Genomic DNA, 16,712 nt, shown 5'->3' with positions numbered 1-16,712 from the left:
ATGTTGAATTATTAAGCTTTTCAGGGTCTGAAAAGCGTTTTAATTATTACATTTCGCATATACTATTAATACTTTATTTTTAAGAAATACGCGTTTAATGCTAGTACTCGTTTGAAACACATTTTCTGTTAGACCAAACCAGAGATTATTTTCTTTAAAACGTTGATTTATTATGCATTTTAGAGCCTTAAATGCGTTTTAATTATTTCATTTCGCCTGTAGGATGAATAGTTAATTTCTTGATAAACACGCGTTCAATGCTAGTACTCGTTTGAAACTCATTTTCGGTATAGACCAAGCCAGACATGATCTACTTTAAAATGTTGAACTATTAAAGTTTTCAGAGCTTGTGAAGCGTTTTAATCATTACGTTTAGCCTATAGCATCAAAACTTGATTTTTCGACAAAAACGCGTTAAATGCTAATTTTCGTTTGAAATACATCTTCTCTACAGACCAAGCGAGTGATGGTTGTCATCAAGAAGTTGAGTTATGATGCTTTTCAGGGCCTGAATGCGTTTTAATTATGACATTTGGACTATAGGATGAATACTTGATTTCTCGAGAAATTCGCGTTCAATGCTAGTACTCGTTTTAATCTCATTTTTTGTACAGCTCTAGCCAGAGATGATTTTCTTTAAAATGTTGAATTGTTAAGCATTTCAAAGTCTGTAAAGCGTTTTAGTTATTACATTTCACCTATAGGATGAGTACTTTATTATTAAGAAACACGCGATCAATGCTAGTACTCGTTTGAAACTCATTTTCTGTACAGACCAAGCCAGAGATGATTTTCATTAAAAGTTGAATTATTATGCTTTTCAGGATCTGAAAACCGTTTTAATTATTACATCTCGCCTATAGGATGAGTACTTTATTATTAAGAAACACGCGATCAATGCTAGTACTCGTTTGAAACTCATTTTTTGTACAGATCTAGCCAGAGATGATTTTCCCTGAAAAGCGTTTTAATTATTACATTTCGCCTAAAGGATTAAAACTTTATTTTTGACAAATACGCGTTCAATGCTAGTACTCGTTTGAAACTCATTTTCTGTATAGACCAAGCTAGACATGATCTACTTTAAAATGTTGAACTATTATGGTTTTCAGAGCTTGTGAAGCGTTTTAATTATTACATCTCGCCTATAGAGTGAATACTTTATTCTTAAGAAATACGCGATCCTTGGTAGTACTCGTCTGTAACTCATTTCCTATAAAGACCAAGACAGAGATGATTTTCTTTAAAATGTTGAATTATTATGCTTTTAGGAGCCTGAAAAGCGTTTTAATCATTATGTTTAGCCTATAGGATCAAAACTTGATTTTTCGAAAAAAACACGTTTAATGGTAATTTTCGTTTGAAACTTATTTTCTGTACAGACCAAGCGAGTGATGATTTTCATCAAAAAGTTGTATTATGATGCTTTTCAGGGGCTGAAAAGCGTTTTATTTATGACATTTGGACTTTAGGATGAATTCTTCATTTATCGAGAAATTCGCGTTTGAAACTCATTTTCTGTACAGACCAAGCTAGATATGATATTTTTTTAAATGTTGAATTATTATGCTTATCAGATCCTCAAAAGCGTTTTAATTATTACATTTCGATTATTCGATCAAAACTTGGTTTTTCGAGTAATTCGCGTTCAATGCTAATACTCACTTGATACTCATTTCCTACCCAGACCAAGACAGAGATGATTTTCTTTAAAATGTTGAATTATTATGCTTTTAGGAGCCTGAAAAGCGTTTTAATCATTACGTTTAGCCTATAGGATCAAAACTTGATTTTTCGAAAAAAACGCGGTAAATGGTAATTTTTGTTTGAAACTTATTTTCTGTACAGACCAAGCTAGATATGATATTTTTTTAAATGTTGAATTATTATGCTTATCAGATCCTCAAAAGCGTTTTAATTATTACATTTCGATTATTCGATCAAAACTTGGTTTTTCGAGTAATTCGCGTTCAATGCTAATACTCACTTGATACTCATTTCCTACCCAGACCAAGCGAGTGATGATTTTCATTAAAAGTTGAATTATTATGCTTTTCAGGATCTGAAAACCGTTTTAATTATTACATCTCGCCTATAGAATGAGTACTTTATTATTAAGAAACACGCGTTTAATGCTAGTACTCGTTTGAAACACTTTTTCTGTTAGACGAAACCAGCCGGACATTATCTACTTTAAAATGTTGAACTATTAAAGTTTTCAGAGCGTGTGAAGCGTTTTAATCATTACGTTTAGCCTATAGCATCAAAACTTGATTATTCGACAAAAGTGCGATAAATGCTAATTTTCGTTTGAAACACATTTTCTCTACAGACCAAGCGAGTGATGATTTTCATCAAAAAGTTGAATGATGATGCTTTTCAGGGGCTGAAAAGCGTTTTAATTATGACATTTGGACTATAGGATGAATACTTCATTTTTCGAGAAATACGACTATAATGCTAATAATCGTTAGAAACTCATTTTCTGTACAGACCAAGCCAGAGATGATTTTCATTAGAAGTTGAATTATTATGCTTTTCAAGATCTGAAAACCGTTTTAATTATTACATCTCGCCTATAGGATGAGTACTTTATTATTAAGAAACACGCGATCAATGCTAGTACTCGTTTGAAACTCATTTTTTGTACAGATCTAGCCAGAGATGATTTTCCTTAAAATGTTGAATTATTAAGCTTTTCAGCGTCTGAAAAGCGTTTTAATTATTACATTTCGCCTATAGGATTAATACTTTATTTTTGAGAAATACGCGTTCAATGCAAGTACTCGTTTGAAACTCATTTTCTGTATAGACCAAGCTAGACATGATCTACTTTAAAATGTTGAACTATTAAGGTTTTCAGAGCTTGTGAAGCGTTTTAATTATTACATCTCGCCTATAGGGTGAATAATTTATTCTTAAGAAATACGCGATCCATGGTAGTACTCGTTTGAAACTCATTTCCTATACAGACCAAGACAGAGATGATTTTCTTTAAAATGTTGAATTTTTATGCTTTTAGGAGCCTGAAAAGCGTTTTAATCATTATGTTTTGCCTATAGGATCAAAACTTGATTTTTCGAAAAAAACGCGTTAAATGCTAATTTTCGTTTGAAACTTATTTTCTGTACAGACCAAGCGAGTGATGATTTTCATCAAAAAGTTATATTATGATGCTATTCAGGGGCTTAAAAGCGTTTTAATTATGACATTTGGACTTTATAATGAATACTTCATTTTTCGAGAAATTCGCGTTTGAAACTCATTTTCTGTACAGACCAAGCGAGATATGATTTTCTTTAAAATGTTGAATTATTATGCTTATCAGATCCTCAAAAGCGTTTTAATTATTACATTTCGATTATTCGATCAAAACTTGGTTTTCCGAGTAATTCGCGTTCAATGCTAATACTCACTTGACACTCATTTCCTACACAGACCAAGACAGAGATGATTTTCTTTATAATGTTGAATTATTATGCTTTTAAGAGCCTGAAAAGCGTTTTAATCATTACGTTTAGGCTTTAGGATCAAAACTTCATTTTTCGAGAAGAACACGTTAAATGCTAATTTTCGTTTGAAAGCTATTTTCTGTACAGATCAAGCGAGTGATGATTTTCATTAAAATGTTGAATTATGATGCTTTTGAGAGCCTGAAAAACGTTTTAATTATGACATTTGGACTATTGGATGAATACTTGATTTTTCGAGAAATTCGCGTTCAATGCTAGTACTCGTTTGAAAATCATTTTCTGTACAGACCAAGCCAGATATGATTTTCTCTAAAATGTTGAATTATTATGCTTTTCAGATTTTCAAAAGCGTTTTAATTATTACATTTCGATTATGGGATCAAAACTTGATTTCTCGAGAAATTCGCGTTCAATGTTAGTACTCGTTTGAAACTCATTTTCTCTCCAGATCTAGCCGGAGATGATTTTCCTTAAAATGTTTAATTATTAAGCTTTTCAGGGCCTGAAAAGCGTTTTAATAATTACATTTCGCCTGTAGGATGAATAGCTGATTTTTATTATGCTTTTCAGAGCTTGAAAAGCGTTTTAATTATTACATCTCGCGTATAGGATGAAAAGTTGATATTTCGAGAAATTCGTGTTAAATGCTAATTTTCCTTTGAAACACATTTTCTTTACAAGCCAAGTCAGAAAAGATTTTCTTTAAAATGCTGAATTATTATGCTTTTCGGAGCCTGAAAAGCGTTTTAATTATGACATTTGGATTATAGGATTAATATTTTCCTTTTAACAAATACGCGTTCAATGCTATAACCTGCCGCAAAATTAGTTTGGTATTGAGAGCTGAAGGAACACGCGTCACGGTGTTGCCATATCATGCGGTACGGTACGGTACGCAGGGCAGCCGTCTGACGCTGTGTCGAGGAAAACGTGTTATGAAAAGGAACAATGATGAAATGTGTTATTGTTTTTCGAGGAAAACGAAATAACAATGATGACAACAATGATGAATGTGTTATTGTTTTCTCTCTTCATTTCCATCTCCCTTACAACATGAACGAATTAACGAAACGAGCATTGTTTACAGGTTACCTTTTCAATCCATTCTGTATATACACTTTCAATAATCATTTCTTTCCGAAGTCTCCGTTAAAGTCTGCCCGTCTTTCAATTATACCGCAACTGAGTTGGTGGGGCGTCTGACTTTCACGTGTGAGACCCGCGGTGGTTTGTGGAACTTTTTCAAATATCCCGAGCCGCTCCGGGGTCGACTCAGCCCAAGTGAGTACCTGGGGCAAACCTGCGGTAAAGGCGGTTGGTGAACCACATCACCTCCATAATATGGCCTAGGTCGAGGTCGAGAATGTGTGGAGCTTTACCTCCACATCCCCATATGCCTACATACTTTACTTTATTTTGCGTCCATTATTTTTTTTTTGTATGAGAATCCCAGATATTTTATGACTGTCCTTAAAGATGTTTCCCCACCTTGAAAAAATGCCGAATCTTTCAACGAAACTCGCAGTTTCCCAACAGTGGGATAATCTTTCATCCTATAATAAGAGTTGCTGAAAGGTATCTAAATTTGTCACGCGTTTATTGATATTCCTCTTCTTTCCTGGGGTTTCCAATTTTGAAGCCTCGCATTTATTTATTTATTTATTTATTTATACCGCATTATATTTTTCTTTCCCTATGGTAACAATAGTGTTCTTAGACAGGCCGAAAGCAGCAGCAGTCCTGTCAGAACTTCATTTACAGAAATGATTGGACCCCCATTGTTTTTCTCTTGCCCAAATTATTTGCGCTCAGAACAAACCATCTCCCGCGTTTGTCCTTTGAGAAGAATTCCTTTTTCTTTTAGTGCATGGCCTCTTTGGTACATTGTCATCTCGAGTATTGCCTCCTGTGCTTGACGTTCTTCACACAAGCTCACGACACACTCAAGAACACAGAAAATTATGTACAAAAAATAACAACTAAAACAACACGCTATATACAACAAAGAATGCTCTAAATTCAATAAACACAAAACAACGGACCGGTTAAAATATCACAGCAACGCAACAAACAAACAACACGTCCTCTCCCAACAACATGAAATCTGATCGCAGGAAGAATCGCCCGACAAGCGGCAACACCGAGATAAACGTTTTCTGTTGCTAGGTAACCAGGGCTTGGGTGAAGCACTGGGAAGATTTTGATTGGCTCGCATGCCAGCAACCCACCCTCCCGCAGTGCCGTAGTCCCGATTTCAACACGTGCTTCCCAAGCGTCAATACCAAACTAATTTTGCGGCAGGTTTAGTACTCGTTTGAAACTCATTTTCTGTACAGACGAATCCAGAGATGATTTACTTTAAAATATTGAACTATTAATATTTTCAGAGCCTTTGAAGCGTTTTAATTATTACATTTCGCCTATACGTTGAATACTTTATTCCTAAGTAATCCGCGTTAAATGCTAGTACTCGTTTGAAACTCATTTCCTGTACAGACCAAACCAGTGATGATTTTTTTTAAAATGTTAAATTATTATGTTATTCAGTGCCTCAAAACCGTTTTAATTATTACGTTTCGCATATAGGATTAATACTTTATTTTTAAGCGTTCAATGCTAGTATTCGTTTGAAACTCATTTTCTGTTAGAACAAGCCAGAGATGATTTACTTTAAAACGTGGATTTATTATGTTTCTTAAAGACTGAAAAGGGTTTTAATTATTTCGTTTCGCCTGTAGGATGAAAAGTTAATTTCTTGAGAAATACGCGTTCAATTTTGAAACTCATTTCCTGTACAGACCAAGACAGATGATTTTCTTTAAAATGTTGAATTATTATGCTTTTCAAAGCATGAAAAGCGTTTTAATAATTACGTTTAGCCTATAGGAAAAAAAGTTGATATTTCGTGAAATTCGTGTTAAATGCTAATTTTCCTTTGAAACACACTTTCTCTACAGACCAAGCGAGTGATGATATTCATCAAAAAGTTGAATTATGATGCGTTTCAGTGGCTGAAAAGCGTTTTAATTATGACATTTGGACTATAGGATGAATACTTCATTTTTCGAGAAATACGAGTATAATGCTAGTAATCGTTTGAAACTCATTTTCTGTACACACCAAGCCAGAGATGATTTTCATTAAAATGTTGAATTATTATGCTTTTCAAGGCCTGAAAAGCGTTTTAATCATTACGTTAACCTATAGGAACAAAAGTTGATATTTCGAGAAATTCGTGTTAAATGCTAATTTTCCTTTGAAACACATTTTCTCTACAGACGAAGCGAGTGATGATTTTCATCAAAAAGTTGAATTATGATGCGTTTCAGGGGCTGGAAAGCGTTTTAATTATGACATTTGGACTATAGGATAAATACTTGATTTCTCGAGAAGTTCGCGTTCAATGCTAGTACTCGTTTGAAACTCATTTTTTGTACAGATCTAGCCAGACATGATTTTCCTTAAAATGTTGAATTATTAAGCTTTTCAGGGTCTGAAAAGCGTTTTAATTATTACATTTCGCATATACGATTAATACTTTATTTTTAAGAAATACGCGTTTAATGTTAGTACTCGTTTGAAACACATTTTCTGTTAGACCAAACCAGAGATTATTTACTTTAAAACGTTGATTTATTATGCATTTTAGAGCCTTAAATGCGTTTTAATTATTTCATTTCGCCTGTAGGATGAATAGTTAATTTCTTGATAAACACGCGTTCAATGCTAGTACTCGTTTGAAACTCATATTCGGTATAGACCAAGCCAGACATGATCTACTTTAAAATGTTGAACTATTAAAGTTTTCAGAGCTTGTGAAGCGTTTTAATCATTACGTTTAGCCTATAGCATCAAAACTTGATTTTTCGACAAAACCGCGTTAAATGCTAATTTTCGTTTGAAATACATCTTCTCTACAGACCAAGCGAGTGATGATTGTCATCAAGAAGTTGAATTATGATGCTTTTCAGGGCCTGAAAGCGTTTTAATTATGACATTTGGACTATAGGATGAATACTTGATTTCTCGAGAAATTCGCGTTCAATGCTAGTACTCGTTTTAATCTCATTTTTTGTACAGCTCTAGCCAGAGATGATTTTCCTTAAAATGTTGAATTGTTAAGCATTTCAAAGTCTGAAAAGCGTTTTAGTTATTACATTTCACCTATAGGATGAGTACTTTATTATTAAGAAACACGCGATCAATGCAAGTACTCGTTTGAAACTCATTTTTTGTACAGATCTAGCCAGAGATGATTTTCCTTAAAATGTTGAATTATTAAGCTTTTCAGCGTCTGAAAAGCGTTTTAATTATTACATTTCGCCTATAGGATAAAAACTTTATTTTTGACAAATACGCGTTCAATGCTAGTACTCGTTTGAAACTCATTTTCTGTATAGACCAAGCTAGACATGATCTACTTTAAAATGTTGAACTATTAAGGTTTTCAGAGCTTGTGAAGCGTTCGCCTATAGGGTGAATACTTTATTCTTAAGAAATACGCGATCCTTGGTAGTACTCGTCTGTAACTCATTTCCTATAAAGACCAAGACAGAGATGATTTTCTTTAAAATGTTGAATTATTATGCTTTTAGGAGCCTGAAAAGCGTTTTAATCATTACGTTTAGCCTATAGGATCAAAACTTGATTTTTCGAAAAAAACGCGTTTAATGGTAATTTTCGTTTGAAACTTATTTTCTGTACAGACCAAGCGAGTGATGATTTTCATCAAAAAGTTGTATTATGATGCTTTTCAGGGGCTGAAAAGCGTTTTATTTATGACATTTGGACTTTAGGATGAATACTTCATTTATCGAGAAATTCGCGTTTGAAACTCATTTTCTGTACAGACCAAGCTAGATATGATAATTTTTTAAATGTTGAATTATTATGCTTATCAGATCCTCAAAAGCGTTTTAATTATTACATTTCGATTATTCGATCAAAACTTGGTTTTTCGAGTAATTCGCGTTCAATGCTAATACTCACTTGATACTCATTTCCTACACAGACCAAGACAGAGATGATTTTCTTTAAAATGTTGAATTATTATGCTTTTAGGAGCCTGAAAAGCGTTTTAATCATTACGTTTAGCCTATAGGATCAAAACTTGATTTTTCGAAAAAAACGCGGTAAATGGTAATTTTCGTTTGAAACTTATTTTCTGTACAGACCAAGCGAGTGATGATTTTCATTAAAATGTTGAATTATGATGCTTTTGAGAGCCTGGAAAAAGGTTTTAATTATGACATTTGGACTATTGGATGAATACTTGATTTTTCGAGAAATTCTCGTTCAATGCTAGTACTCGTTTGAAACTCATTTTCTGTACAGACCAAGCCAGATATGATTTTCTTAAAATGTTGAATTATTATGCTTTTCAGATTTTTAAAAGCGTTTTAATTATTACATTTCGATTATGGGATCAAAACTTGATTTCTCGAGAAATCCGCGTTCAATGTTAGTACTCGTTTGAAACTCATTTTCTCTCCAGATCTAGCCAGTCATGATTTTCCTTAAAATGTTGAATTATTAAGCTTTTCAGGGTATCAAAAGCGTTTTAATTATTACATTTCGCCAATACGATTAATACTTTTTTTTAAAGAAATACGCGTTTAATGCTAGTACTCGTTTGAAACACATTTTCTGTTAGACCAAACCAGAGATTATTTACTTTAAAACGTTGATTTATTATGCTTTTTAAAGCGTTTTAATTATTACATTTCGCCTGTAGGATGAATAGCTGATTTTTATTATGCTTTTCAGAGCCTGAAAAGCGTTTTAATTATTACATCTCGCGTATACGATGAAAAGTTCATATTTCGAGAAATTCGTGTTATATGCTAATTTTCCTTTGAAACACATTTTCTTTACAAGCCAAGTCAGAAAAGATTTTCTTTAAAATGTTGAATTATTATGCTTTTCGGAGCCTGAAAAGAGTTTTAATTATGACATTTGGTATCTATATGATGAAAACATTTCTATATTATCTCCTTGTGAGGTAGAGTAAGTCTTTTTCTTAATATTTTTACATGCATCAGTTCTACATCTGAGTATACTCAATATGTCAATTTCTTCAACCAGGTTTACAAGATGGCTTCCATTCTTCAATTTTTTAAAATCCATATATGGTTAATTCACATCCAAAATGCAGAAGATATTTCTCTCACTTTTGTCTTATTTCTCAAAACATTCATTTGAGGTAAAACATTATTCATCTACTAGCTAGATAATGCAGATGCAAGCGGATAATAATTTCTTGCTTCCAATTTTTAAACTTGGCACTTTTCACAAGTTCCAAATCTTTTTTAAAGATTATGCCATTATAAAAGCATTTTTAAGCTTCTGTTAAATAAACTATTAAAGATTAACTTGCAAAGTATAATCTTTCATAATATCAAGATTCATACAAATATCAATCCTTCACCAATAGCCACATTTTTACTTATCATCCATCCATCATGAGATTCCCATAGGTCACAGACAACTATTTCAAGCCAGATTTTTTTGTATGTGTTATCTTCAATTGTTTTTGTTTTATATTATTGTCCATAAGTGCTTAACAGCTTGAATGTGTGTATAGTAAATGCACATATTTGCTCTGTTACAGCTCTTTTACTATGTACATCACAATATACTTATTTTTTGAATGTTGATACATAATACCAAGTATGACATCATATTATATATTGAACAATTTTAAAGAGTTGACCTTTGTATATAAACCTTGATGCGAATGCAAAAGTACACGATTTCAATAAATTTAATTACAAATTTGAAGTATAATATATTTCTTGTCTGAAAGAACACATATGATTGAAGATATTTGTTTTTCATATTGCTAGTCAAAAATAACTGTTATGACTAAATTATTATAAATATTGCACAAATGTGGAACTTTGAACTTACCCCAACCTTTTTCAAATATTGTTATGACAATGTATTAATTTTATTGTCATAATGTAATAATTAAAACGCTTTTCAGGCTCTGAAAAACATAATAATTCCACATTTTAAAGAATATCATCTCTGGCTTGGTCCGTACAGAAAATGAGTTTCAAACGAGTACTAGCATTTAACGCGTATTTCTCGAAAAATCAAGTATTCATCCTAAAGTCCAAATATCATAATTAAAACGATTTTCAGGCTCCGACAAGCATAATAATTCAACATTTTAAAGAAAATCATCTCTGGCTTGGTCATCAGAGAAAATGGGTTTCAAACGAAAATTAGCATTTAACACGAATTTTTCGAAAAATCAAGTTTTGATCCTACACGCGAGATGTAATAATTAAAACGTTTTTCAGACTCTGAAAACCATAATAATACACATGTTAAAGAAAATCATCTCTGGCATGGTCTGTATAGAAATTTAGTCTCATGTGACAATCAGCATTGAACGCAAAATTATCGAAAAATCAAGTTTTGATACTATAGGCGAGATGTTAAAACCATGAGTCAGAATTCAATCTCAGTATCAGCACAATAGGTAGTTATGGTGCTATATTGAAAAGCATATTCTGATGAATTGTGTTTTTGTTCAAACAATAATTAATACCTTCATAATTATTATAATGATAAAAAACTAGAGATAACAAAAGTTACAAGAACATCCATCAATTATGCATTTGTTTAAATGAACATTTATAACATAACATATAAATCTTATCTATATGAAGAAAACATTTCTATATTATCTCTTTGTGAGGTAGAGTAAGTCTTTTTCTTAATATTTTTACATGCATCAGTTCTACATCTGAGTATACTCAATATGTCAATTTCTTCAACCAGGTTTACAAGATGGCTTCCATTCTTCAATTTTTAAAAATCCATATATTGTTAATTCACATCCAAAATGCAGAAGATATTTCTCTCACTTTTGTCTTATTTCCCAAAACATTCATTTGAGGTAAAACATTATTCATCTACTAGCTAGATAATGCAGATCCAAGCGGATAATAATTTCTTGCTTCCAATTTTTAAACTTGGAACTTTTCAGAAGTTCCAAATCTTTTTTAAAGATTATGCCATTATAAAAGCATTTTTAAGCTTCTGTTATGAACAAAATGTCTCTATATAGTTTAAATAAACTATTAAAGATTAACTTGCAAAGTATAATCTTTCATAATATCAAGATATATACAAATATCAATTTCAATCCTTCACATTTTTACTTATCTTCCATCCATCATGAGATTCCCCAAAGGTCACAGACAACTAGTATTAGAGCAACTAGTTCAAGCCAGATTCTTTTGTATGTGTTATCTTCAATTGTTTTTGTTTTATATTTTTGTCCATAAGTGCTTAACAGCTTGAATGTTTGTGTAGTAAATGTACATATTTGCTCTGTTACAGCTATTTTACAATGTAAATCACAATATACTTATCTAATGATTATAATTACCATTTTTTGAATGTTGATACAAAATACCAAGTATCACATCATATTATACATTGAACAATTTTAAAGAGTTGACCTTTGTATATAAATCTTGATGCCAATGCAAATGTACACGATTTCAATAAATTTAATTATAAATTTGAAGTATCATATCTTTCTTGTCTGAAAGAACACACTTAATTGAAGATATTTGTTTTTCATATTGCTAGTCAAAAATAACTGTTATGACTAAATTATTATAAATATTGCACAAATGTGGAACTTTGAACTTAGCCTTAGCCTTGAACTTATTATGCTTTTAGGAGCCTGAAAAGCGTTTTAATCATTACGTTTAGCCTATAGGATCAAAACTTGATTTTTCGAAAAAAACGCGTTTAATGGTAATTTTCGTTTGAAACTTATTTTCTGTACAGACCAAGCGAGTGATGATTTTCATCAAAAAGTTGTATTATGATGCTTTTCAGGGGCTGAAAAGCGATTTATTTATGACATTTGGACTTTAGGATGAATACTTCATTTATCGAGAAATTCGCGTTTGAAACTCATTTTCTGTACAGACCAAGCTAGATATGATATTTTTTTAAATGATGAATTATTATGCTTATCAGATCCTCAAAAGCGTTTTAATTATTACATTTCGATTATTCGATCAAAACTTGGTTTTTCGAGTAATTCGCGTTCAATGCTAATACTCACTTGATACTCATTTCCTACCCAGACCAAGACAGAGATGATTTTCTTTAAAATGTTGAATTATTATGCTTTTAGGAGCCTGAAAAGCGTTTTAATCATTACGTTTAGCCTATAGGATCAAAACTTGATTTTTCGAAATAAACGCGGTAAATGGTAATTTTCGTTTGAAACTTATTTTCTGTACAGACCAAGCGAGGGATGATTTTCATTAAAAGTTGAATTATTATGCTTTTCAGGATCTGAAAACCGTTTTAATTATTATATCTCGCCTATAGGATGAGTACTTTATTATTAAGAAACACGCGTTTAATGCTAGTACTCGTTTGAAACACTTTTTCTGTTAGACCAAACCAGCCGGACATGATCTACTTTAAAATGTTGAACTATTAAAGTTTTCAGAGCGTGTGAAGCGTTTTAATTAATACGTTTAGATTATAGGATCAAAACTTGATTATTCGACAAAAGTGCGTTAAATGCTAATTTTCGTTTGAAACACATTTTCTCTACAGACCAAGCGAGTGATGATTTTCATCAAAAAGTTATATTATGATGCTATTCAGGGGCTTAAAAGCGTTTTAATTATGACATTTGGACTTTAGGATGAATACTTCATTTTTCGAGAAATTCGCGTTTGAAACTCATTTTCTGTACAGACCAAGCGAGATATGATTTTCTTTAAAATGTTGAATTATTATGCTTATCAGATCCTCAAAAGCGTTTTAATTACTACATTTCGATTATTCGATCAAAACTTGGTTTTCCGAGTAATTCGCGTTCATTGCTAATACTCACTTGACACTCATTTCCTACACAGACCAAGACAGAGATGATTTTCTTTATAATGTTGAATTATTATGCTTTTAAGAGCCTGAAAAGCGTTTTAATCATTACGTTTAGGCTTTAGGATCAAAGCTTGATTTTTCGAGAAGAACACGTTAAATGCTAATTTTCGTTTGAAAGCTATTTTCTGTACAGATCAAGCGAGTGATGATTTTCATTAAAATGTTGAATTATGATGGTTTTGAGAGCCTGAAAAACGTTTTAATTATGACATTTGGACTATTGGATGAATACTTGATTTTTCGAGAAATTCGCGTTCAATGCTAGTACTCGTTTGAAACTCATTTTCTGTACAGACCAAGCCAGATATGATTTTCTCTAAAATGTTGAATTATTATGCTTTTCAGATTTTCAAAAGCGTTTTAATTATTACATTTCGATTATGGGATCAAAACTTGATTTCTCGAGAAATTCGCGTTCAATGTTAGTACTCGTTTGAAACTCATTTTCTCTCCGGATCTAGCCGGAGATGATTTTCCTTAAAATGTTTAATTATTCAGCTTTTCAGGGCCTGAAAAGCGTTTTAATAATTACATTTCGCCTGTAGGATGAATAGCTGATTTTTATTATGCTTTTCAGAGCTTGAAAAGCGTTTTAATTATTACATCTCGCGTATAGGATGGAAAGTTGATATTTCGAGAAATTCGTGTTAAATGCTAATTTTCCTTTGAAACACATTTTCTTTACAAGCCAAGTCAGAAAAGATTTTCTTTAAAATGCAGAATTATTATGCTTTTCGGAGCCAGAAAAGCGTTTTAATTATGACATTTGGATTATAGGATTAATATTTTCCTTTTAACAAATACGCGTTCAATGCTAGTACTCGTTTGAAACTCATTTTCTGTACAGACGAATCCAGAGATGATTTACTTTAAAATATTGAACTATTAATATTTTCAGAGCCTTTGAAGCGTTTTAATTATTACATTTCGCCTATACGTTGAATACTTTATTCCTAAGTAATCCGCGTTAAATGCTAGTACTCGTTTGAAACTCATTTCCTGTACAGACCAAACCAGAGATGATTTTTTTTAAAATGTTAAATTATTATGTTATTCAGTGCCTCAAAACCGTTTTAATTATTACTTTTCGCATATAGGATTAATATTTTATTTTTAAGCGTTCAATGCTAGTATTCGTTTGAAACTCATTTTCTGTTAGAACAAGCCAGAGATGATTTACTTTAAAACGTGGATTTATTATGTTTCTTAAAGACTGAAAAGGGTTTTAATTATTTCGTTTCGCCTGTAGGATGAAAAGTTAATTTCTTGAGAAATACGCGTTCAATTTTGAAACTCATTTCCTGTACAGACCAAGACAGATGATTTTCTTTAAAATGTTGAATCGTACCATGCCCTGTTCGGTTAAGAAATATTGACCCTGGCAGACCTTGTCAGCTCCTGCTCAGAATGTGTAGAATAAGCATTCTACAGGAAATGGTAAGAACACTGGCCTTTGGCAAGAGGTGACGAGAGGCCAAGCGAGGGTTTATATACGTGCGCATGAGAGCGACACGAGGTCTTTTAATCTGGAATCATCGGAGAAGCAGGAGCTACTGGTCTTATTTCTAAACCGAACAGGGTAAGCTAGTCTACACCCATTCTGCCATTTGCATTGCTCACTTCAGTCTAGAAACGAATCATGAGTCTATTTTAATGAATAGTTAGATATTTGTACCTGCCCGTTCAGAGCTGTCTCTACCATCAACTAGTACTAATAGTACACCCCTATTTAAGATCCCGCGTTCAGAGGAACGCTACGGAATTATTATGCTTTTCAAAGCATGAAAAGCGTTTTAATAATTACGTTTAGCCTATAGGAAAAAAAGTTGATATTTCGTGAAATTCGTGTTAAATGCTAATTTTCCTTTGAAACACACTTTCTCTACAGACCAAGCGAGTGATGATTTTCATCAAAAAGTTGAATTATGATGCGTTTCAGGGGCTGAAAAGCGGTTTAATTATGACATTTGGACTATAGGATGAATACTTCATTTTTCGAGAAATACGAGTATAATGCTAGTAATCGTTTGAAACTCATTTTCTGTACACACCAAGCCAGAGATGATTTTCATTAAAATGTTGAATTATTATGCTTTTCAGAGCCTGAAAAGCGTTTTAATCATTACGTTAACCTATAGGAACAAAAGTTGATATTTCGAGAAATTCGTGTTAAATGCTAATTTTCCTTTGAAACACATTTTCTCTACAGACGAAGCGAGTGATGATTTTCATCAAAAAGTTGAATTATGATGCGTTTCAGGGGCTGAAAAGCGTTTTAATTATGACATTTGGACTATAGGATAAATACTTGATTTCTCGAGAAGTTCGCGTTCAATGCTAGTACTCGTTTGAAACTCATTTTTTGTACAGATCTAGCCAGACATGATTTTCCTTAAAATGTTGAATTATTAAGCTTTTCAGGGTCTGAAAAGCGTTTTAATTATTACATTTCGCATATACGATTAATACTTTATTTTTAAGAAATACGCGTTTAATGCTAGTACTCGTTTGAAACACATTTTCTGTTAGACCAAACCAGAGATTATTTACTTTAAAACGTTGATTTATTATGCATTTTAGAGCCTTAATTGCGTTTTAATTATTTCATTTCGCCTGTAGGATGAATAGTTAATTTCTTGATAAACACGCGTTCAATGCTAGTACTCGTTTGAAACTCATTTTCGGTATAGACCAAGCCAAACATGATCTACTTTAAAATGTTGAACTATTAAAGTTTTCAGAGCTTGTGAAGCGTTTTGATCATTACGTTTAGCCTATAGCATCAAAACTTGATTTTTCGACAAAAACGCGTTAAATGCTAATTTTCGTTTGAAATACATCTTCTCTACAGACCAAGCGAGTGATGATTGTAATCAAGAAGTTGAATTATGATGCTTTCCAGGGCCTGAAAGCGTTTTAATTATGACATTTGGACTATAGGATGAATACTTGATTTCTCGAGAAATTCGCGTTCAATGCTAGTACTCGTTTTAATCTCATTTTTTGTACAGCTCTAGCCAGAGATGATTTTCCTTAAAATGTTGAATTGTTAAGCATTTCAAAGTCTGAAAAGCGTTTTAGTTATTACATTTCACCTATAGGATGAGTACTTTATTATTAAGAAACACGCGATCAATGCAAGTGCTCGTTTGAAACTCATTTTTTGTACAGATCTAGCCAGAGATGATTTTCCTTAAAATGTTGAATTATTAAGCTTTTCAGCGTCTGAAAAGCGTTTTAATTATTACATTTCGCCTATAGGATTAAAACTTTATTTTTGACAAATACGCGTTCAATGCTAGT

Source organism: Lepisma saccharinum, chromosome 3 (genome assembly GCF_977018435.1).
Source record: "Lepisma saccharinum chromosome 3, izLepSacc3.1, whole genome shotgun sequence".
NCBI classification, from domain to species: domain Eukaryota; kingdom Metazoa; phylum Arthropoda; class Insecta; order Zygentoma; family Lepismatidae; genus Lepisma; species Lepisma saccharinum.
The sequence above is the reverse complement of the archived record's forward strand: the minus strand, read 5'-3'. Positions refer to the sequence as shown.